Source organism: Podarcis pityusensis (assembly GCF_964106645.2).
Source record: "Podarcis pityusensis genome assembly, chromosome: 9".
NCBI lineage: Eukaryota > Metazoa > Chordata > Lepidosauria > Squamata > Lacertidae > Podarcis > Podarcis pityusensis.
The window spans coordinates 74,881,784-74,905,791 of record NC_138034.1 but is presented as its reverse complement, the minus strand read 5'-3'; the positions used below and the strand labels follow the sequence as shown (position 1 = coordinate 74,905,791).

At 37.1% G+C, this 24,008-nt stretch overlaps 1 protein-coding gene across 9 annotated transcripts in view; it reads right to left on the bottom strand.

Moving 5' to 3' along the window:
• The window catches only part of LOC308485377 (uncharacterized protein), a 52,563-nt gene that overhangs the window by 14,669 nt on the left and 13,886 nt on the right, over positions 1-24,008 (bottom strand). The gene's annotated exons all lie outside the window — the stretch shown is intronic.

Here is a 24,008-nt window from a genome sequence, read left to right as displayed (position 1 = left end):
GACATTTGTTGGATTTGTTTTTAGGGTGGCTGGTGGTGTTATAAAACGGTGTTGTGGAGAATTTGTCTGATAATTTTTATAAGATGACACACCAGCAGAAGAAAGGGATGGAAGGGGGGTCCACAACAGATAGGAGGGCTTCTAAACAAGAAGCAGATTTCAAATCAGAAATTTTGAAAATGTTTGCTGAAATTAAGCAAAGTGAGAAGAATTTAGAAACTAAATTAGAACAAGTTGATAAGATTGGGAAAATGGACAAAAAAATTGATGAGACAGTTAATGAACTTAAAGGGCAAATAAAAGAGGTATCTAAGAGAACACTATCTTTAGAGGAGGGGATCAAGAAGACAAAATTGGAAATGAAGGAAGTGAAGCGAGAGGAAGAGAGGATCAGGGTGGAGATGTCGGAACTAAATAAATCACAGGAAGAAATTAAATATGCGATCGCCATGAACAAACTGAGACAGAGGGAAGTTAATCTGAGGCTGAGAGCCGTGGCGGAGATTCAGACGGAAAATATCAAAGAAAGATTGATAACAGAATTAGCACAGTGGCTGGAGTTACCAATAGAAGAGGTGTCAAAAACAGTACAAAGTGCATTCAGAATGAGAATTAGGACAACCAAAGCAAGAAAATTTCCAGGTGACGGCTTAATAACTTTCAAGGACAGAGAAATGAGAAATCTGATATTGCAGAACAGAGAGAAAAGATTGAATATAGATGGAAACTACATAATTATCTTTAAAGATATACCAATAAGATTGCTGAAACGAAGGGACCCATACAAGCCACTGGTGCAGATTCTAAAGAAAAATAACATTGATTTTAAATGGGAATTTCCAGAGGGAATTTTGTTTTTTTACAAAAGTAAAAAGCACAGACGAGCCCAGAAGAAACAGGAAAATTTCTGAGAAGGTACAAGGAACTGAAAGTAGAGGAGGAAGAAGTTAAAGGAGCAGAAGGAGGAGCAGGAGCCAGAGGAGAGTTGGAATCGGGGGAAGAAGAGGAAGAGAATAGAAGGAAAACAGATGAAGAAGAAGAAGAAGAAGAAGAAGAAGAAGGAGAAGAAGAAATAGAAAGTTTATAGAGGCTTCCAGATGGAAAAATCAAAGTTGGAAACAGAATTGTTAGATCCTAAAGTTAAGAATTTGTCAAGAATGTATAACTTGCTGTTGAAATGGAATACTCAAGATGAAATGGTAAAATCTGCTATGATTAAATGGGCACAAGATGTTGGACATAATATTATGATGGCTGACTGGGAACAGTTATGGACCACTGGTATGAAGTTTACAGCATGCAATGCCTTAAAAGAGAATTTAATGAAAATGATTTATAGGTGGTACATAACACCAGTCAAGCTTGCAAAAATCTATCATTTGCCCAATAATAAATGTTGGAAATGTAATGAAACTGAAGGTACATTCTTTCACCTTTGGTGGACATGCCCAAAGATTAAGGCATTCTGGGAGATGATCTATAATGAAATGAAAAAGGTATATAAATATACCTTCCTGAAGAAACCAGAGGCCTTTCTCCTGGGCATGGTCGGCCAATTGGTGCCAAAGAAAGATAGAACTTTCTTTATGTACGCTACAACAGCAGCAAAGTATTGGAAGACACAAGATCTACCCACCAGGGAAGAATGGCAGATGAAGCTGATGGACTACATGGAACTGGTGGAAATGACTGGCAGAATTCGAGATCAGGGAGAAGAGTCGGTGGAAGAAGATTGGAAAAAATTTAAAGTATATTTACAGAAACATTGTAAAATTAATGAGTGTTAGAAGGATGCGGGAATGAAGTTACATGGTTTTAGTAGAAATGCAACAAAGAATTAAGTAAAAGTTGATTGACAATGGGTTAAATTGAAAAAAGTTAAGGTTAGACCATTAAGATAAACTATAGAATAAAAATTGAGAAAGATGGGAAGAACCTGCTGAAATAGTGAATTGAACTAGAATACAAAAAAAGGGAGGTGTGAGGAGGTCGATGAAACAAGTAAAGGAAAGGTAAAGATATGGAATACTGGATGTGTGTTTTAGTTTCTTTTTTGTCTGTCTTTTTTGCTGTATTGTTGTATGGCTTTTATATGTTTTATATGTTTTGTTATTGTTCTTTTTCTTTTTTATTGTTCTTTTTTTTCTTTTTTCTGTAATTTTTAAACTTTTAATAAATATCATTTTAAAAAAAGAAATAGAAAGTTTATAGAAAAGTAAACCAAACTTATTATTTTTTTTAAATGATATTTATTAAAGTTTCACAAAGAAAGAATCACATCAACAAAAAAAAGAAAAATTCAAGAATAAAAAGAAAAATACACAATGCAAAATACAAAAAGAAAAAAGAAAAAACAGTTAAAAACAATTCCCTCTTTTCATCACTACTTTTACATTTACTTGTTTCCCGGACCTTCTCCTACCTCCCTCTTTTGTATTCCAGTTCAGTTTGTTAGTCCAGCAATTCCTTTCCCTCCTTTTTAATCCCAATCCTTAATCTTAATATAGTATAACATTAAATTTTTACCTATTAAAAACCAATTTTTCCATTCTTTTAACCTTTTTAATCCTAATCCTTAATCTTGATATAGTTATAACTTTAAAGCCTGTACAGCTAGAAGCCACTTAATTTCAATCCAACATCACTCTAACATTCATTAATTTTGCAATATTTCTGTAAATAATCTTTGAATTTCTTCCAATCTTCTTCCACCGACTCTTCTCCCTGGTCACGGATTCTGCCAGTCATTTCCGCCAATTCCATGTAGTCCATCACCTTCATCTGCCATTCCTCCAGTGTGGGTAGCTCTTGTGTCTTCCAATACTTTGCAATGAGTATTCTTGCTGCTGTTGTAGCATACATGAAGAAAGTTCTATCCTTTTTTAACACCGACTGGCTGACTATGCCCAAGAGAAAGGCCTCTGGTTTCTTCAAGAAGGTATATTTAAATACCTTTTTAAATTCATTATATATCATCTCCCAGAAAGCCTTAATCTTTGGGAACGTACACCAAAGGTGAAAAAATGTACCTTCAGTTTCTTTACATTTCCAACATTTATTATCAGGCAAATGGTAGATTTTTGCAAGCTTAACTGGGGTTATGTACCACCTGTATATCATTTTCTTAATATTCTCTCTTAGGGCATTACATGCCGTAAACTTCATACCTGTGGTCCATAACTGTTCCCAGTCAGCGAACATGATGTTATGTCCAACATCTTGTGCCCATTTAATCATAGCAGATTTCACCGTTTCATCCTGAGTGTTCCATTTCAGCAGCAAGTTATACATTCTTGACAAATTCTTAGTTTTGGGTTCTAACAGTTCTGTTTCTAATTTTGATTTTTCCACCTGAAAGCCAATTTTCTTATCCAAATTGTATGCCTCCATTATCTGATAATAATGAAGCCAGTCTCGCACTTTGTTTTTTAGTTTTTCAAAACTCTGCAATTTCAATCTGTCTCCATCTTGTTCCAAAATTTCCCAATATTTTGGCCATTTGACCTCCATATTGAGCTTTTTCAAGGCTTTCGCTTCCATTGGTGACAGCCACCTTGGAGTTTTGTTTTCCAATAAATCCTTGTATCTTATCCAAACATTAAACAGTGCTTTCCTGACAATATGGTTTTTAAATGCTTTATGTGCTTTGACCTTGTCATACCACAGATATGCATGCCACCCAAATACGTTGTTAAAACCTTCTAAATCCAAAATGTCAGTGTTTTCAAGAAGCAGCCATTCTTTCAACCAGCAGAAAGCTGCTGATTCATAGTAAAGTTTAAGGTCTGGCAGGGCAAATCCACCTCTATCCTTTGCATCTGTTAGTATTTTAAATTTTATTCTGGGCTTCTTGCCCTGCCAGACAAATCTAGAAATATCTCTCTGCCACCTCTTGAAACAGTCCATTTTGTCCACAATTTGCAATGTTTGAAACAAAAACAACATTCTAGGCAATACATTCATTTTTACGGCAGCAATACGACCCAGCAGTGAAAGCTTCAAATTTGACCAGATTTCTAAGTCTTTTTTCACTTCAGCCCAACATCTTTCTTTTTTTTTATGTAAATATTTATTGATTTTTGAGAAAAAGGAAAAAGTAAAAAAAAAAAGAGAAAAAAGAAAAAGGAAAAACAGCATCAACACAAAACACAAAAACAAAAAAAAAAAAAGAATATATACATTACTAAAATTTTCACCGAAAACTATACATTATCATCTCTTTCTAGACTTCCTTCAGCTTGTCCGTTAATCTTTCATAGTAATAATTAAAGTTACGCATTTCTTTGCTTGTATTGTCATTGGACATTTTTTTCCTTCTATTTACTTTAAACAATAACTCTTAAACATTCACAGTGCTTCTCTGAATCCCATTAGCGTTGTTTGTCCCTCACTAATGTGTTCCAGATAATCCACATATTTTCCCCAATCCTTGATGAACTTTTGGTCTCTTAAATGTCTGATCTTCCCTGTTAATCTATCCAGTTCCGCGTAGTCTAATAACTTTAATCTCCACTCCTCTATCGTTGGGATTTCCTGCTTTTTCCACTTCTGAGCAAATATAACCCTTGCTGCGGTAACTGCATAGTATACAAATTTACAATCTTTCTTTTTTATTTCATTCCCTAATATCCCTAATAGAAAGATTTCAGGTTTTTTTGTGAACGTATACTTCAAGACCTTCTTTAGTTCGACGTATATTTTTTCCCAAAATTCTCTCACTTTCCCGCACTCCCACCATATATGGTAAAAGGAGCCCTCCTTTTCTTTACACTTCCAACATCTACTGCATACCTTATACATTTTCGATAATTTCACAGGTGTTATGTACCACCTGTAGAACATCTTCATGACATTTTCCTTTACCGTTACACACGCAGTAAAGTTTAGACCATCCTTCCATAATTTTTCCCAGTCTTCAAATTGTATGTTATGGCCCACATCTTTAGCCCAGCGAGTCATTACTACTTTGACCTCCTCATCCCCTAAATTCCAATCTAACAATATCCTGTACATTTTGGATATTATTTTCACGTCATTGTTTAGAATCTCCATCTGAAATTTTGAATCTTTGTCTGCATACCCTCTTTCTTTAATATCTTTTCTGAACCTTTCATTAACTTGGAAGTAATGTAACCAGTCATACACATCACCCTTAACCTGCTCGTATGGCTTTAGCTTCCATTTCCCATCTTCTTTAATTGATAGTTGACCATATGTTGCCCAATTACTTCTCATGTTAATTTTCTTCACACTTATCGCTTCAAGAGGTGAGAGCCAATGTGGGACCTTGGGTTCTAATAGATTTTTATATCTTTCCCATATTTCGATAAGTGGACCTCTAAAGATATGATTTCCAAACCCCTTATGTACTTTCTTTTTCTCATACCATAGGTAGGCGTGCCAGCCGAACCTATTATCGAAGCCCTCTAAGTCGAGCAGCTCCGTATTCACTAAGTTTGCCCACTCTTTTGTCCAGCAAAGGCATGATGCCTCATAATATAACTTAAGATCTGGCAGGGCAAAGCCTCCCCTTTCCTTTATATCTGTTAACAGTTTAAACTGAATCCTAGGTTTTTTGCCCTGCCAGATGAATCTTGATAAAACCCTTTGCCATTGTTTGAAGGTTCGGCTCCCCTTAATTATAGGGATGGTCTGAAATAAGAACAATAACCTTGGTAATACATTCATCTTGATAGTATTGATCCTTCCCCAGAACGACAATTTCAGTCTTCCCCACATTTCCAGGTCCTTTCTTATTTCCCTCCACATCGGCTCATAGTTGTTTTTAAATAAGTCTATGTTTTTAGGTGTTAGCCAAATTCCAAGATATTTCACTTTTTTAACCACCTCTATCTGCGACTGGTGTTGAATTATTTCTATTATGCTTTGGTCCATATTTTTAACTATCATTTTCGTTTTCCTCTTATTTAATCTGAAACCTGCCACTTCCCCAAACTGGTCTATTTCTTTTAAAATTTCTTCCATTGTAATTGTTGGGTCTTCCGTCATTATTACTAGGTCATCCGCAAAGGCCTTGGTCTTATACACGTTTTGTCCAACTTCCACTCCTTTTATTTTTTCATTTTGCCTGATTGAATTTAGAAGGATTTCTAATACCATTATAAATAGTAGCGGGGAGAGTGGGCATCCCTGTCTTGTTCCTTTCTGTACCTTTATTTCTTCTGTCACGATGTTATTTATAATCAATTTGGCCTTCTGCTCTGTATATATTGCTTTAACTCCATTATAAAAATCTTTGCCTACTTCCATATGTTCCAAGTTTTTCAACATGAAGTCCCATATCACGTTGTCGAATGCTTTCTCTGCATCCACAAACATCATTATAACTTGTTTGTCAATCCTGACAGATAGATATTCTAGCATGTTGACTATATTTCTTATGTTGTCCTTCATGTGCCTGCCTGGAAGGAAGCCGGCCTGATCTTTGTGGATAATCTCTGATAATAGACACTTCAGTCTTCTCGCAAGAATTCCTGCAAAGATTTTATAGTCCGTATTTAGCAGCGAGATTGGCCTGTAATTTTTCACCTGAGTTAAATCTGCATCTTGTTTAGGGATGAACGTGATAAATGCCTCTTTCCAGGTCTCCGGAATTTCTCCTTTTCTTAAGATATTATTCATAGTCTCTTTCAGGGGGTTCACCAAAATTGATTTCATCTCTTTATAATAACCCGCCGTGAATCCGTCAGGCCCCTCTTTAAGTCTTTAATTGTTTCCTCTATCTCCTCTATTTCAATTGGCATATTCAATCGTTGTTTCTTATCTGCTGGAATTTTTTGCACCCTTTTGTCTTTCAGAAATCTATCTATTCTCCTTAAATTATTTCTCTCTTTATTTTTGTAAAGGCCTCTATAATAATCCAGAAACTCTTTCTGGATTCCTTTTGGATCAGTTATTTCTTCTTCCTCTGCTATAATTCTGTTTATTACGCCTTGTTCTTTCCTCTTTTTAATTTGCCATGCAAGCCATTTGCCTTGTTTATTTGAAAATTCAAAATTCTTTTGTCTTAATTTTTTTATATTCCACTCTACCTCTCTATTTATTATTGTGGCAAATTGGGCTTGTAAGATTTTGATGTTTTCTATTATTTTCTGACAGTTAGGTTTCTGAATTAATTTTTGTTCATTGTCCATTATCTGCTTTAGGATTTCTTCTTTACCCCTCTCTCTGTTCTTATTTTTGATCGCATTTTGTTGAATGAAGAATCCTCTTATCACTGCCTTGCTTGCGTCCCATACCACGTTAGTCTTTGTGCCCTTGTCACAGTTGTCCGTAAAATAATCTGTTAACTTTTTTTTTTGCGTTTTCTACAATCTTCTGGTCATCTAAGAGGTAATCCTTTAGTCTCCATCTAAAAGTTCTTCTTTCAAAACTCTCCAGTTCCAATTCTATCGGACTATGGTCAGATATTACTTTCGGTCTTATTTCTATTTGTTTAACTCTTGGGCACAATTCGCTCGAGATCCAAACCTGGTCTATCCGTGACAGCGATTGGTGTGGCCCAGAGTGGAAGGTGAACTGTTTATCCAAAGGGTGTCTGAGGTGCCAGATATCTATCAAGTTGCAGCTTTTTATCATTGAGAAGAAGGATTTTGGTAATTTCCCTTCTTTACTTATTCCTTCCCTCAATCTATCCGCCTCTAAAGAGACCACGCCGTTCATGTCACCCATTAAAATAATTTTTTGATCCATGTAATCTAACAGTTTCTCTTCTAGATTTTTAAAAAAGTCAGTCTTGTTACCATTTGGTGCATAAACCCCAATCACGACTATGTTTTCACCTTGCCAATTAATCTGAATCGCCACCATCCTCCCCTCTTCATCTTTGAAGATTTGTTTTGCTTCAATCTTTTTTTTAACATACACCACCACTCCCCTTTTCTTTTCCTTATCTGAGGATTCAAATTCATTTCCTAATCTTTTATTAATTAACACTTTTTTATGTCTTTTGGCCACATGCGTTTCTTGAAGACAGATGATATCCAGATTTTTCTTTTTCAGAAATTGTTCAATTTTATTCCTCTTTTTTTCCTCATTCATTCCATTAATATTCCAAGTCCAAATTTTTAACCCCATAGTGCCTAACATCCACCTAAGATTTCTTTATCCTTATAAATTCGCTGGTTCTTCTTCTTCCCTTTCTTCCTCTTCTTCTAATCTACTTCCACTCGACTCCTCTCCTTCCTCTAATTTTGAATCTCTTGGTGATCCTCCCTCTGCTCCCTTTACTCCATTCTCCTCTGATCTCAACTCTTTATATTTCCTTAAAAATTTACCAGTTTCTTCTAAGTTGGATAATCTATGTCTCTTGCCTCTATAAGCGAATGAAATTCCTTCAGGGAACTCCCATCTGAATTCGATTTTATTCTTTTTTAGTGTCTGTGCTAGTGATTTATAACAGTCTCTTCGTTTAAGTAGTCTAATTGGAATATCTTTGAAAATGATTATGTAATTTCCCTCTATATTCAACCTCTTTTCCCTATTCTTTTGTAGGATCTTGTTTCTCATTTCTTTATCTCTAAATGTAATCAGGCAATCGCCTGTGAATTTCTTTGCTTTTGTTGTTTTTACACGCATTCTGAATGCATTCTGCACATTTTTTGCCATTTCCTCTACTGGTATGTCTAGCCATTCCGCCAGCTCTGTTATTAATCTTTCCTTAATATTTTCCCCTTGTATCTCTGGAACGGCTCTCAATCTAAGGTTCACTTCCCTCTGTCGCAGTTCATTCATTGCTATAATGTCCTTCATCTGGCTTCCGGTCGGCGCCAGCGTTTAATGGCGGTCCTTGCTTCGAGCTCCGGAGGAGGACTGCTCCGCGAGTTTGGGTCTGACCCGCTACGGCGAGCGGGGGACCCCTAAAATCACAGGCGCTGAAGCCTGTGAACAAGGAGACTCGGTGGGCACCTTTTGCGCCCCCCGGTACTGTGAAAGAGCCTTTTTAAAGGCTACGGAGCGGCATCGGGGGTGAGCGCGGTGCTGAGAGTCGCAACCCAGCCCGTGGAGTGAAGCCGCGTCGCCATGAACGGAGAGCGCCGATTCCTTCCTGAACCAGAAATTCGACTGTAAACCCCGTGAGTAAGACGGAGGGACTGAACGGGACATTTAAATTTAAATCCTGAAATTTGGCTGAAAACGGGGAAGGCATAAATTAAGGAAGTCTGCCTCCCCGATCTGCATGGCAATTAAAGCAACGAAAGAGTAAAGCTGCATTTGAAAGAAAATTATCTCTGAGCTGTCAAACCTGACATTTGACTTAAACTTCCCCCCAGTAAGCAGGAGAAGGGGGGAAGAAAACTGGACACTGTTAATCTGCCTGAAATTAACTGAGGAAAAAAACATCTTCCACTGCCAAATCCCCAGGACGGACTGCCTGAGTAAGGCACCGGGAAAGTGAACTGTCAGTTTAGACTGGATAAAAAGTTGGGGTTTTGTCTGAGACAAAGTTACGGGACTTTAATGGAATTACTTTGTTGAACTTGTGACTATACTGAAAAAGTGCGACAGAAACTTTTACTGTGGACTCTTGGATTTTTTGTTGATTGCTCTATGTTTCCTTGTTCTTTCTCTTTTCACTTGGATACAATTAAATGCTCCCTCTAGAGGGTATGAAAGGAACAGTAGAAACAACAATACAAGAAAAAGGAGTGACAGACATTGCAAACTTGTCATTTGGACTCATACCACCATCTGAAGACGAACAAAAGCTAGGAGCAGTCGGAGGAACAGGTACTTAATAACAAAATGTCTCTGCAACTTCTTAGCTGGAATTGTAATGGTTTGAACCTTCCCCGAAAAAGACGCCAAGTTTTCCATATTTTGAAAAGAGAACAATTAGACCTAATATGTCTACAAGAGACCCATGTGACCAGGATACATAGGAAATTATTGGTAAACAAGAGACTTGGACAGGAATTTATTTCATCAGACAAAGTTAAGAAAAGAGGCGTGGTGATTTATGCAAAAGAAAAATTGGCTCCAAAGATGATATTTAAAGATGAACAAGGAAGATACCTGGCAATTGAAATACAAGTTCAAGGAGAAAAAATCTTGATAGTCGGAATTTATGCACCAAATGACGGGAAGGCGGAATTCTTTAAGAAGTTGCACGAGACTTTAATGGACTATCTAGACTATAGAGTAGTAATGATGGGAGACATGAATGGCGTAGTTTCCACAAATATGGACAAAGCACAGAGACAAGTAATTTCCAAGGAAGGGAGACTACCAAAGACCTTTTTTGAAATGACTGAAACTATGGATTTGATTGACATTTGGAGAACAAGGAACCCTCTTGAGAGAGAGGGAACTTTTTTCTCTGAAGCAAAAATGACATGGACAAGAATTGACCAAATTTGGGTAACTAGCAGTATGGCGCCAAGGATCAAAAAGGTAGAAATCTGCTCAAAGACTTGCTCCGACCATAATGCTGTAAAGATGGAGATGAAACTAACATCAACTGGATCCTTTAGATGGAGAATGAATGACACCCTATTTAGAGATGAAGAGATTTACAAGAAGGCCCAAAAAACACTGAAAGATTACTTTGAGATAAATTTGAGAACAGAAGTGGAAAAAAGAATAATCTGGGACGCAAGCAAGGCCGTGATGCGAGGTTTCCTAATACAACAGAACTCCATAAAGAGGAAAAAGCAAAATGAAAGGAAAGAAAAAATTCTGGAAAAAATAAAAGAAGGTGAAAAGAAATTGAGGTCTAAACCAAAGTCCCATGAGATTCTGAGAGAAATAAAGCACTATCAGGTGCAATATATGGAATTGATGAATCAAGAGATAGAATGGAAAATAAAGCAAATGAGACAAAAGACATTTGAATCAGCAGATAAATGTGGGAAACTTCTGTCATGGCAATTGAAAAAGAGGCAAAAACTGAACACTGTGACAAGTTTAGAAGTGGACGGAAAGATTATCCACAAACCAAACGAGATAAGTAATTGTTTTCAAAGTTACTTCAGGAAATTATATGCACAAGGGCCAGTTAACGAACAGGAAATAGAAGAATTTGTTAAGAAACATGGATTACCAAAAATTTCAGAGCAAAGCAGAAGGATTTTGAATGAGAAAATAACAGGACAAGAAATAGAGGGTGCCATTCAGAAGATGCAATTGGGAAAATCTCCAGGACCAGATGGTTTGACCGCCAGATATTATAAAGCGTTGAAGGAATGGTTAGTACAACCACTGAAGGAAGTATGTAATGAAATTTTGGAGGGGAAAAAGGCACCGGAGTCGTGGAAAGAAGCCTTTATTTCACTTATACCGAAAACTGAGACTGAAAAGAACCAGGTTAAAAACTACCGCCCTATATCATTACTCAATGTGGATTACAAAATTTTTGCAGACATTATGGCAAAAAGACTGAAGAGAGTGTTGGTAGGGGAGATTCATAAGGACCAAACTGGCTTTCTTCCAGGGAGACATATGTCGGATAATGTGAGGAACATTATAGACATTTTGGAACTGTTAGAAGTGGACATCAATAGGAAGGCTGTTTTAATTTTTGTGGACGCGGAGAAAGCCTTTGATAATATTGGTTGGAGCTTTATGAAGAAGAATCTCCAAGGGATGGGGGTAGGTCAAGGGTTTGAAAACGGTATAGGTGCAATATATTCTAAACAAAAAGCAAAGTTAATTGTAAACAATGTGGTTACGGAAGAAATATCTATAGAAAAAGGTACACGACAGGGGTGCCCAATATCCCCTTTACTTTTTATATTAGTCCTGGAGGTTTTGTTAAACATGATTAGAGGAGACCAGTTGGTTAAAGGAGTACAAGTCGGAGCTAGACATTACAAGCTAAGGGCATTTGCAGATGACCTAGTATTGACCTTGCAACAGCCAGATACTAGTACTAAAAGAGTATTAGAACTAATTGAGATATTTGGTCAAGTAGCAGGATTTAAACTGAACAAACAGAAAACGAAAGTTTAACATTGGCTGAAAAAGAGAAGACAAAAAAAAAGACAAAAATTTAACATTGGCTGAAAAAGAGAAGTTTCAGAATGAAACAGGTTTAGTGATAACAAAAAAAGTAAAGTACCTGGGGGTAAACTTAACATCTAAGAATGTGAATTTATTTAAGGACAATTATGACAAATGTTGGACAGAGGTAAAGAAAGATCTAGAAATATGGTCAAGGTTGAAACTCTCTTTGTTAGGTCGAATTGCTGTTATCAAGATGAATGTATTGCCTAGAATGTTGTTTTTATTCCAGACATTGCAGATTTTGGACAAGATGGACTGTTTCAAGAAGTGGCAGAAAGATATATCTAAATTTGTCTGGCAGGGCAAAAAGCCCAGAATAAAATTTAAGATTCTAACTGATGCAAAAGATAGAGGGGGGTTTGCCCTGCCGGACTTAAGACTCTACTATGAATCGGCGGCTTTCTGCTGGTTGAAACATTGGCTACTTCTTGAGAATACAGACATTTTGGATCTAGAAGGGTTTGACAATAGATTTGGCTGGCATGCATATATATGGTATGATAAGGTAAAACTGCATAAAGGTTTCAAAAACCATATTGTTAGGAAAGCATTATATAATGTTTGGATGCGGTATAAAGATTTATTGGAAAGTAAAACTCCCAGGTGGTTGTCACCAATGGAAGCTAAAGAGGTGAAAAAACTTAATATGGAGTCTAAATGGCCAAAATATTGTGAAATTTTAGAACAAGATGGGGAAAAAGTTAAACTACAGAGTTATGAGAAATTAAAGTCCAAAGTGCGAGATTGGTTGCACTACCTTCAGATAAACGAGACATTTAAACAGGACAGGAAAATAGGTTTCCAGATGGAGAGGTCAAAATTAGAAACAGAACTGTTAGAACCCAATACTAAGAATCTGTCGAGAATGTATAATCTGCTGTTGAAATGGAACACACAGGATGAAACGGTGAAATCAGCTATGATAAAATGGGCACAAGATATTGGTCATAACATTATGTTTGCTGACTGGGAACAGCTGTGGACCACCGGTACTAAATTTACGGCATGTAATGCCTTAAGAGAAAACATTATGAAAATGATATATAGGTGGTACATGACCCCAGTCAAGCTTGCAAAAATTTATCATCTGCCCAATAACAAATGTTGGAAATGTAATGAGACTGAAGGTACTTTTTATCACCTTTGGTGGACCTGCCCGAGGATAAAAGCTTTTTGGGAAATGATCTATAATGAAATTAAGAAGGTTCTTAAATGGACCTTCCCTAAAAAACCTGAGGCTTTTCTCCTGGGCATCGTCGGCCAATTGGTGAGAAGGAAGGACAGGACGTTTTTTATGTATGCGACCACAGCAGCAAGGATTCTTCTAGCAAAGTATTGGAAGACACAACAACTACCCACACTGGAAGAATGGCAGACGAAGGTGATCGACTACATGGGACTGGCGGAGTTGACTGGCAGAATCCGTGACCAGGGGAAAGAGACAGTGGAAGAAGATTGGAAGAAATTCAAAGTATATCTTAGAACTTGTTGTAAAATTCAGGAATGTTAAAATGTCAAGGGGTTGGGAAACAGAGAATTGCAGCTGTAATTAACAATATTAGAAGAACTTAAAAGAAATTGAATTGAATAATTAGTTGACTGAGGAGTTGCTGAAGAAATATAAAACAAGGATGCAGAAAAGGGGAGGTATGGGGAAGTCTGGAAAGTAAGGTTTATGAAAAAATGGTTATGAAATTATACATGTTTATATGTTTGTATGTCTGTGTATTGTGTATTGTTTTTTTTTTTTTATTTTGTGTTTGGAAAATTAATAAAAATTTATTAAAAAAAAAATATATAATGTCCTTCATCTCCTCCTGTGCTTTATTTAGATCCATCATTTCTACTTTAATCTTATCTTTATCCCGCTTAATATCCTTTAATTCCAATCTTGTCTTTTTTATTCCTTCCTCTACATTCTGCGTTCTCCTAAATACTTCTTTTATTTGACCTTTGAGTTCACTAACTGTTTCATCCATTTTTTTGTCCATTTTCCCAATTTTATTATCCACTTGTTCTAATTTATGTTCTAAATTATTTTGACTCTGTTTAATTTCCACTAGCATCCTCACGATATCTGTCTTGGAGTCTGTCTCTTGTTTGGACCCCCTCCTTTCACCAGGGGTCCCCCCATTCATTCCTTTCTTCGCTGTATGAGACATCATATATTCTTATATTTCCTTAAATTTCCCCGTTCCCATGTAGCACCCCTCACACCCTCCACACCCTTCGCCTCTCCCTCCCCGCCAAAGTTCCTTTTTTTCTTTTTATTATTGACACTAGGCAAAGCTACTTCTTCCCCATATAAATATATACCATTCATTCAATATATAGTTCTTGTTGTGAAGCCTTCTTGCCTCTATTCAGGCTATTCCAAGTGTCCAGTTGAACACACAGGAAGGTTGTTAGAAAAAAGATTAAGACGAAAAAACGGGGGGGGGGGTGAGCAGAAGCAGTTGAAAATCAGATGTTCTTAGTCCCGCCACTGGAGGTCTCCAAGTCTCTTCAAAATAACACTGTAGCACTATTTCCAGAAGTATTGCGATATCCTATATCTCCCACGGTTCAGTCACTCACACAGAGAAACCCCCGTAGGACAGGCAAGTGGAAGATAGTACTTAGTATTTATCAGGGACCCAGTGTATATATATTTTTCCCACTACAGAAGTAGTTGAAGTTGTTCTCTTTTTCATTTATCCAGCTTTTCTCAGTCCACTACGCTCAGAAATTTTTAATGGCGACGGAGCCTTCTCTTCCGGTTTCACTCCCCTTCTGTTTCAATACCAAAAAGTAGAGAGAAGCGCCCCTTCCGCTATTCAAATCCTCCGTTTCTTCAAGGACTTTTAATCCCACCAGTTGTCCCTGGTCTCCTTTTCCTCCCACTTCTCTTAATTCAAAGTTACTACGTATAAGATACTTTTAGGGAGAAAATAAATGCGGAGAAAACAAAGTATCCGCTAAGGCAACTCACTTTCACTTTCCCAGCACTGGAGTCGCGTTGCGTCAAAGCTGATTTCGGCTCCCAGCTGAACTCCGTTTATATCCTTCTGTTACTTCCAGGCTTCCTTGTTATTGTTATTGACAAAGTTGAATTAGTTTGAAGCCGGAGTCCTTAGTTTTTGAGAACGTAGCGCTTTCTCGACAAGCTCGGGGCTTCGCTATTTGGAGGTCGGCAATGGCTTCCCTCGACCCGCTGAACAACACCGCCGCTCTCTTCACTTCTTTTGAAGCTACCTGACGGCCGGGTTGGTCGCTTCTGGTCGAAACGGGAACCAGACCTTCTGGACACCCTTCAGAAGTTTTCCGGGGGGCCTCCTTCAGCCCAACATCTTTCATAGTTGTCTTTAAATAAGTTCCCATTTTTTGCTGTCAAGTTAATCCCCAAATATTTAACTTTCTTAGCCACTGTTAGACCTGTCTCATTCTGAAACCTCTCTCTCTCTATTGGTGTTAGATTTTTCTCTAAAACCTTAGTTTTTACCTTATTCAATTTAAATCCTGCAACTTGACCAAATTCTTGAATCAATTCTAAAACCCTTTTGGTACTAGATTCTGGCTCCTGTAACGTCAATACTAAGTCATCTGCAAATGCTCTCAATTTGTACTGTTTGGCTCCAACCTGTATACCTTTAACCAACTGATCCCTTCTAATCATGTTCAGCAAAACCTCCAGGACCGAAATAAAAAGTAATGGGGAGATTGGGCAACCTTGTCGTGTCCCTTTTTCAATCTTAAATTCTTCCGTCACCACATTATTTACAATTAATTTAGCTTTTTGTTCTGAATAAATTGCGCTTATACCGTTTTCAAAACCTTGGCCTACCCCCATACCCTGTAGGTTCTTCTTCATAAAACTCCAAGAAATATTGTCAAAGGCTTTCTCCGCGTCCACAAATATCAAAACTGCTTTAGTGTTTATATTCACTTCTAGTTTCTCCAAAATGTCAATTATGTTCCTCATGTTATCAGACAAATGTCTACCCGGGAGAAAGCCCGCTTGGTCTTTTTGAATCTCTTCCAACAACACTTTTTTCAGTCTCTTAGCCAAAATGTCTGCAAAAATTTTGTAATCCACATTAAGTAATGATATGGGACGGTAGTTCTTAAGCTGCGTCTTTTCAGTCTCTGTTTTTGGTACAAGTGTAATATAAGCTTCTTTCCACGACTCTGGTGCCCTTTTCCCCTCCATTATTTCATCACAGACCTCTTTCAAAGGTTGTACTAGCCATTCTTTCAAGGATCTGTAATATCTAGAAGTCAGTCCATCCGGTCCTGGAGATTTACCCAATTGCATATTTTGAATGGCACCTTCTATCTCCTGTTCAGTTATTTTGTAGTTCAACATTAATTTATTTTCTTGAGAGATTTTTTGTAATCCATTTGTTTGCAAAAATCTATCTACATCAATTTCTTTCAATGGCCCTTGTGTATATAGTTGTTTAAAGTACCTCTGGAAACAATTTCTAATCTCAGCTGGGTTCTGTATATTCCTTCCTTCCACTTCTAAATTTGTAACTGTATTTAATTTTTGTCTTTTTTTCATTTGCCAAGCCAACAGTTTCCCGCATTTATTAGCCGACTCGAATGTCTTTTGTCTCATTTGTTTAATTTTCCATTCTATCTCCTGATTCGTCATTTTCATGTATTGCACTTGGTATAGCTTTAATTCTCTCAGAATCTCTTGGGACTTTGGTTTTGTTCTCAATCTTTTTTCACTTTCCTTTATTTTCTCCAATATTTTGTCCTTCTTCTCATTTTGAATTCTCTTCTTTAATGCATTCTGTTGTATCAAGAACCCTCTCATAACCGCTTTACTTGCGTCCCAGATTACTCTTTTTTCCACATTGGTGCTCATATTTATCTCAAAATAGTCTCTCAAGGTTTTTTGGGCCTTCTTAAGCACTTCTTCATCTCTAAATAAGGTGTCATTCATCCTCCATCTGAAGGAGCCAGTTGGTGTTAGTTTCATTTCCATCTTGACAGCATTATGGTCGGAGCAAGTTTTCGGGCAGATTTCCACTTTTCTTGTCTTTGGTGCCATTCCTCTAGTTACCCATATTTGGTCAATTCTTGTCCATGTCATTTTGGCTTCAGAAAAGAAGGTTCCCTCTTTAGCCATGGGGTTCCTTGTTCTCTAAATATCAACTAAGTCCAAGTTGTCTGTCATCTCAAAAAAGGTTTTCGGTAGTCTACCATCCTTAGTGACTACCTGTCTTTGTGCCTTGTCCATATGTGTAGATACCACTCCATTCATGTCTCCCATCAAAATCATGTTATAATCCAGATAGTCCATCAAAGTCTCATGCAACTTCTTAAAAAAATCAGATTTCCCCTCATTTGGTGCGTAGATCCCTACTATCAAAAAATTTTCTCCTTGTGTTTGAATTTCAATTGCCACAAATCTTCCTTGGTCATCTTTAAAAATAAATTTCGGTAATAATCTGTCCTTTGCGTAAATCACAACTCCTCTTTTTTTAACTTTATCCGATGAGATAAAGACTCCTGACCAAGTCTTTTATTTATCAATAATTTCCTGTGTAACCTTGTTATAGGTGTTGTCTTGTAGACAAATCAAGTCCAATTGTTCCTTTTTTAATAAATGAAACACAGATTTCCTTTTCTGGGGAGAGTTCAAACCATTACAATTCCAGCTTAATAGTTGCAGAGCCATGATGTAATTATTTTGCTTCTCCTCCAACAGCACCCAGTGCCTGTTCCTGTTCCGTCGGTGGTATCACCTTTCTCAGGCGGTCTTTTAGTTCCAGAGATAGTTCTGGTGTATCTAAAGTTTCACTTACAACTGCTCTTAACTCTCCTGTAGCTTTCTTCTGTAGGTCTTCTCCGTGGTCTCTCAAAAATTTATCTTTGTCATCTTCTGATCTTATTTTTATCTTCTTTCCTTTATAGCTAAAGGATAGGCCTTGGGGAAATTCCCACCTAAAAATAATTCCATTGCTTCTCAGCAGGGTGACCAAGTCTTTGTAGTTGAACCTGAGGTCCAGAAGATGTTTTGGAATATCCTTGAATATCTCCACTTTTGACTGTTGTATTTCCAAAGTCTTCTGGAAATGCAGACTCAAAATCTTGTCTCTCTCTTCTTTTGTTCGGAGGGTGATCAAACAGTCTCTCACCCTGTTCTTTCTCCCTCCTTTTCCAAGTCTAAAAGCACTCACTATCTTGAAACTGTCTTTCCCCAAATCTGGGTTCCAAAAGTCTAGGAATTCCTGCGTAAGAAATTCAATCAAATTGTCTTTCTCCACTTCAGGTACAGCCCTGACCCTTAAGTTCACTTGTTTCTCCTTCAACTCGATCATAGACAGAATTGACTTATGGTCTTCAAGTTGTTTATGTAGCGGTGGTATCTTCTCTTGAACCACTGTAGCAGTAGCAGTAGCAATTTCTTTAGCCTCTTCGGCAGTCTTACGTGTCGAAGCAGATTCCTGTAATAATTTCTGAATAGTTTCTGTATTAGTATTTACTTTCTGTCCCAAATTATTGATACTTGCCGTATTTTGATTAATACTTGTCGTATTTTGATCAATCTTATCCAATGCCTCGGCTACTTGTTTACTTATTCTATCCAAAGATTCATTAATTTTAGCTAGTGCCTGAGCCAGGGCATCATCAGCTGCCATACCTTTAGTTTTAGGTTGTGCCGATGAGGTTGCTGTTGGAACTCCAGGAGGGCCAGATGTCGAAGCCCTTCTTTGCAGTCCACCATCTGTGCGAAATACTCTGCCAGACCTCGTTGCTTGTAGCAAATCTATCTTCTCCTTCCCCTCTGCCATAACCCTCAAGATAAAACCCAAGGTCAGTCACACAGTCAGAGTCAAAGTTGTTTTGAAATGGAAAGTTCCCAGGAAATTGTTGTGGAAGATTCCCTCAGGCCAGCTGCAGTTGTAACAAGTTCCAAATTCCACTAGGGGGACACTGTAACAGTCATAAAGATCTTAAAGTAATTTACTTCTCCCTTTAGTCCCCCAATTCACCAGAAAGACAACAGTTTCTGTCTCAGCCTGTTACTTTAAAACCAGGAGATACCTGTCAGCAATATTGTAACCAAGTTGTATCTCAGATGCAGAGCTAGCTGTCAAAAAATACGTTCAGAGACAGCACAGTCTCTAATAAGGCTTCTTACTGACACTGGGAACCCGTTCCGGGGTTTTGAGCGGTGGTTTTTGTCTCCTCTTCCTCTCTTTTTTAGGGAAATAACGTTCAAACCTTCTCTCCCCTCCTCCCCCACATCGAGGGGGGGGGGGAATCACAGTTTTTATAGTCGGATTGTAATCCTTTTCCGCGTCTTTTAAAGCTTCCGCTTTCAAGTTCAATGCTTAATTCTGTTTACAAGAGCGGGAGGCAGACTTCCTGTTTATACCTCACCACTTCGGTACCAAATTGTTCCAAATTTTGTACAGTTCCTTTAACTGCGAAATTATCCTACTCACGGATCGTTGTTTTCAAAGCCAAATTGTCTCAGGAAAAAGGCAGCGTTCTCCGGCAACAGCTGCACGGCTTCACTCCACAGAAGAAGCAGACGACTCACAGCACAGCACCACTTCCCCGCTCTGCTCCGGAGCCCGTTGCCGGGTTCCTTTGCTGATTGGGGGGGCGCAGACAGTGCCCGCCGAGTCCCAGGGTCACAGGCTTCACCTGCCTGTGATTTAAAGGGTCCCCGCTGCGCCGTAGCGGTGTTAGACCCGATTTCTGTGGAGCCAGTTCCCTCCGAATCAGAGGGAATCCGCCATTACCGATGGCGTCACCTCTGGAAGTCCTAAACCAAACTTATTTAAGTGGAATTACCATGGCGTTAAAATTATGGAATTGGAATATAAATGGAATGAATGAGAAGAAAAAACGGAATAAAATTGAACAATTTCTAAAAAAGAAAAATTTGGACATTATATGTTTACAAGAGACACATGTGGCAAGAAAACAGAAAAATCTTGACTAACAAAAGATTAGGAAATGAATTTGTCTCTTCGGATAAAGAGGAAAAAAAGAGGGGTAGTTTAATATTAAAAGCAAAACCGAATCTCAACAAATCTTCAAAGATGAAGAAGGGAGGATCATAGCAGTCCGGATCAGATGGCAAGGGGAAACTTTGATAATTGTCAGGATCTATGCACCTAATGGAAACAAGCCTGATTTTTACAAAACTTTGGAAGAAAAACTATTTGAGTATATGGATCAGAAAATCATAATAATGGGAGATATGAATGGAGTGGTTTCATTGGAAATGGACAGACTAAGAGATGGAACGAGTAAAGAAGGAAAATTACCTAAGACTTTCTTTACAATGATTAAGAACTGTAATTTGATTGATATTTGGAGACTTAGACACCCATTGGAGAAACAATTCACTTTATTTTCCGAACCAAATCAGTCAATGTCAAGAATAGATCAAATATGGGTTTCAAATGAATTGACGCCAAGAATTCTACAAATTGAAATTCAACCTAAAGTAATTTCCGATCATAATCCAATAAAATTGGAACTAAAAGGCTTTGAGGAAAGAACTTTTAGATGGAAAATTAACGATTATCTTCTAGACGACCAAAGAATTGCGGAAAAAGCACAAAAGAAATTAACTGAATATTTTGTTGATAACATCAATAAAGGTACAAAGATGAGTGTGGTATGGGACGCAAGCAAGGCAGTGATGAGAGGTTTCTTTATTCAGCAGAATTCATTGAGGAATAAAAATAGAGAAAAAGGGAAAAAAGAAATTTTAAAGCAGATAATGGACAACGAACAAAAATTAATTTAAAAACCAAATAATTCGAAAATAAAACAAGAAATTAAAACTTTGCAAACTCAATTTGCAATGATAATAAACAGAGAAGTGGAATGGAATATCAAAAAGTTAAGAGAAAAACTTTGAATTCGCTAACAAATCAGGTAAATGGCTTGCCTGGCAAATCAAAAAGAGAAAGGAACAGAATACGATTAGTAAAATTACCGTGAATGGCGAAGAGATAGATAATCCAAAAGGAATTAGAAAAGGATTCTTGGACTTTTACAGACAACTATATAATAACAGAGAAAGGAAGAACATGAGGAAAATAGAGAGATTTTTAAAAGAAAAAAAGGTGCAGAAGATCCCGGCAGAGAAAAAAGACCAACTGAATGCCCCTATAGAATGCGAGGAGATAAAAGAGACTATAAAGGAATTGAAGAGGGGAAAGGCCCCGGGACCAGACGGATTTACATCAAGTTACTATAAAGAACTGAGAGATGTTTTGACGATCCCATTGAAAGAAGTTATGAATAATATTCTGAAAGAAAGAGATGTTCCAGAAACGTGGAAAGAAGCATAGATCACATTTATCCCCAAACAGGACTCGGATTTAACACAGGTCCAAAACTATAGGCCTATTTCATTGCTGAATACAGATTATAAAATATTTGCTGGGATTTTAGCAAGAAGATTGAAAAGGATATTATTAGAAATTATTCATAAAGACCAGGAATGAGAAACAAGCTATATTAATGTTTGTGGATGCAGAAAAGGCCTTTGATAATATAACATGGGACTTTATGTTGAAGAATCTGGAGCATATGGAGGTAGGGAAAGAGTTTTATATTGGAATAAAGGCAATATATACAGAGCAGAGAGCTAAATTGATTGTAAATAATGTGACTACAGAAGACATAAAAATATCTAAAGGAACTAGACAGGGATGTCAGCTCTCACCATTGTTATTTATAATGGTCCTGGAGGTCTTTCTAAATGCGATTAGACAAAATGAATTAATAAAAGGGGTAACAGTTGGCCAGAATGAATATAAAGTTAAAGCCTTTGCTGATGATCTGGTAATAATGATTGAAGAACCAACACAAAGTGTAAAAGAAGTATTGGAGGAAATTGAACAATTTGGAAATGTGGCAGGGTTCAGATTAAATAAGAAGAAAACTAAAATAATTGCAAAAAATATGGAGCAAAGTATGATAGAAATAATGCAACAACGAACAGAGATAGAGGTGGTGAAAAAGGTAAAATATTTAGGAATTTGGTTAACTCCTAAAAATATTGATTTGTTTCAGAATAATTATATACCGGTCTGGAATGGAATAAGGAAAGATCTGGAGGTGTGGGGTAGAATAAAACTATCCTTCTGGGGTAGAATTTCTACGACAAAGATGAGCATTCTTCCAAAGATGTTATTTTTATTTCAGACTATCCCCATACTAAAGGGGGTAACGATTTTTAAAGAATGGCAAAGAGTGATTTCAAGGTATATCTGGCAGGGCAAAAAACCAAGAATTAAATTTAAGTTACTAACGGATGCGAAAGAAAGAGGTGGTTTTGCCCTGCCAGATTTGAAATTATATTATGAAGCAGCATGTCTTTGCTGGGTGAAAGAACGGATAAAATTAGAAAATAAGGAGTTACTAGATTTAGAAGGTTTTGATAACAGATTTGGATGGCATGCATACTTATGGTGTGAGAAGAAAATACCGTATTTTTTGCACCATAACACTCACTTTTTTCCTCCTAGAAAGTAAGGGGAAATGTCTGTGCGTGTTATGGAGAGAATGCCTACGGGTGGCATGCCTACGGATTTTCCTCCTCTAAAAACTACGTGTGTGTTATGGTCGGGTGCGTGTTATAGAGCGAAAAATACGGTACATAAAGGCTTTGGGAACCACATCTTCAGAAGTTCGTTAATAGAAATATGGGATAGGTATAAAAACCTATTAGAACCAAGAGTTTCACACTGGTTATCTCCGTTAGAAGTTATGACTGTAAAGAAAATTAATATGAGAGGTAAATGGATTACATATGGTGAATTGATAATTAAATAAGGAGGAAAATGGAAATTAAAACCATATGAACAAGTTAGAGAACATGTTTATGATTGGTTGCATTACTTTCAGGTTAATGAAATGTTTAAAAAATTTTTTAAAGAAAGTGGTTATGTAGAAAAAGACTCGAAGTTTCAAACAGAGATAATAAACAATGACTGTAAAATTCTGTCAAAAATGTATAAGATATTGTTGGAATGGCACACGAAAGATGAAGAAGTTAAATTGGTAATGATACAATGCGCCAAGGACTTTGGTTATAATATACAATTTGATGACTGGGAAAAATTATGGAAGGAAAATTTAAAATTTACCGCATGTACGGCGTTAAAGGAAAATGTTATGAAAATGTTTTATAGATGGTATATCACACTGGTAAAATTAGCAAAAATGTTTAAGACGTTTAATAAGTGTTGGAAATGTAAAGAAAAAGAAGGAACGTTTTATTATATGTGGTGGGATTGTAAGAAAGTGAAAGGTTTCTGGGAGATGATATATAATGAATTGAAAAAGATGTTTAAATATACATTTGTAAAGAAACCAGAAGCTTTTCTTTTAGGGATTACAGGAAAGGAAATAAGAAGAAAGGACTGTAAACTTTTCCAATATGCAGTTACAGCAGCAAGAATTTTACTGGCCCAGAAATGGAAACAAGAGGAAATACCGACGATAGAAGAATGGAGAATGAAACTGACAGACTATGCAGAGTTGGATATATTAACTGGGAAAATTAGATATTGTTGAGACCAAAAGTTCATGGAAGACTGGGGAAAATTTGTAGAATATCTGAAAAATATATGTGATGTGCAAACAACACTATTGGGGTTCCAAGAAGCACTGTGAAATTTGAGATGTATTGTTAAAAGAAATAGAAGCGGGAGGGGAAACTAATGGCAATACTAAACAGAAGAAATGTGTAATTGAGAGGTAAATATGGATGATTGGCAGAGAAGCTGATGGAAGTCTTAAAAGAGATAATTTGTGAAAATTTGGATAAAATTGTATATTTGTGTTGAAAATTAATAAAAATGATTAAAAAATAATAATAAATATCTCTGGTGTTTCTCTAGGGTGACCCCATGCAAAGGACTGCTGCACTCTGTTCTGGCTGTAAGAGTATTCAGCTAGAGGAGGGGCTTTCAGCTGGGGCAGAATCAGGGCAGGTTCTCACTGCACTA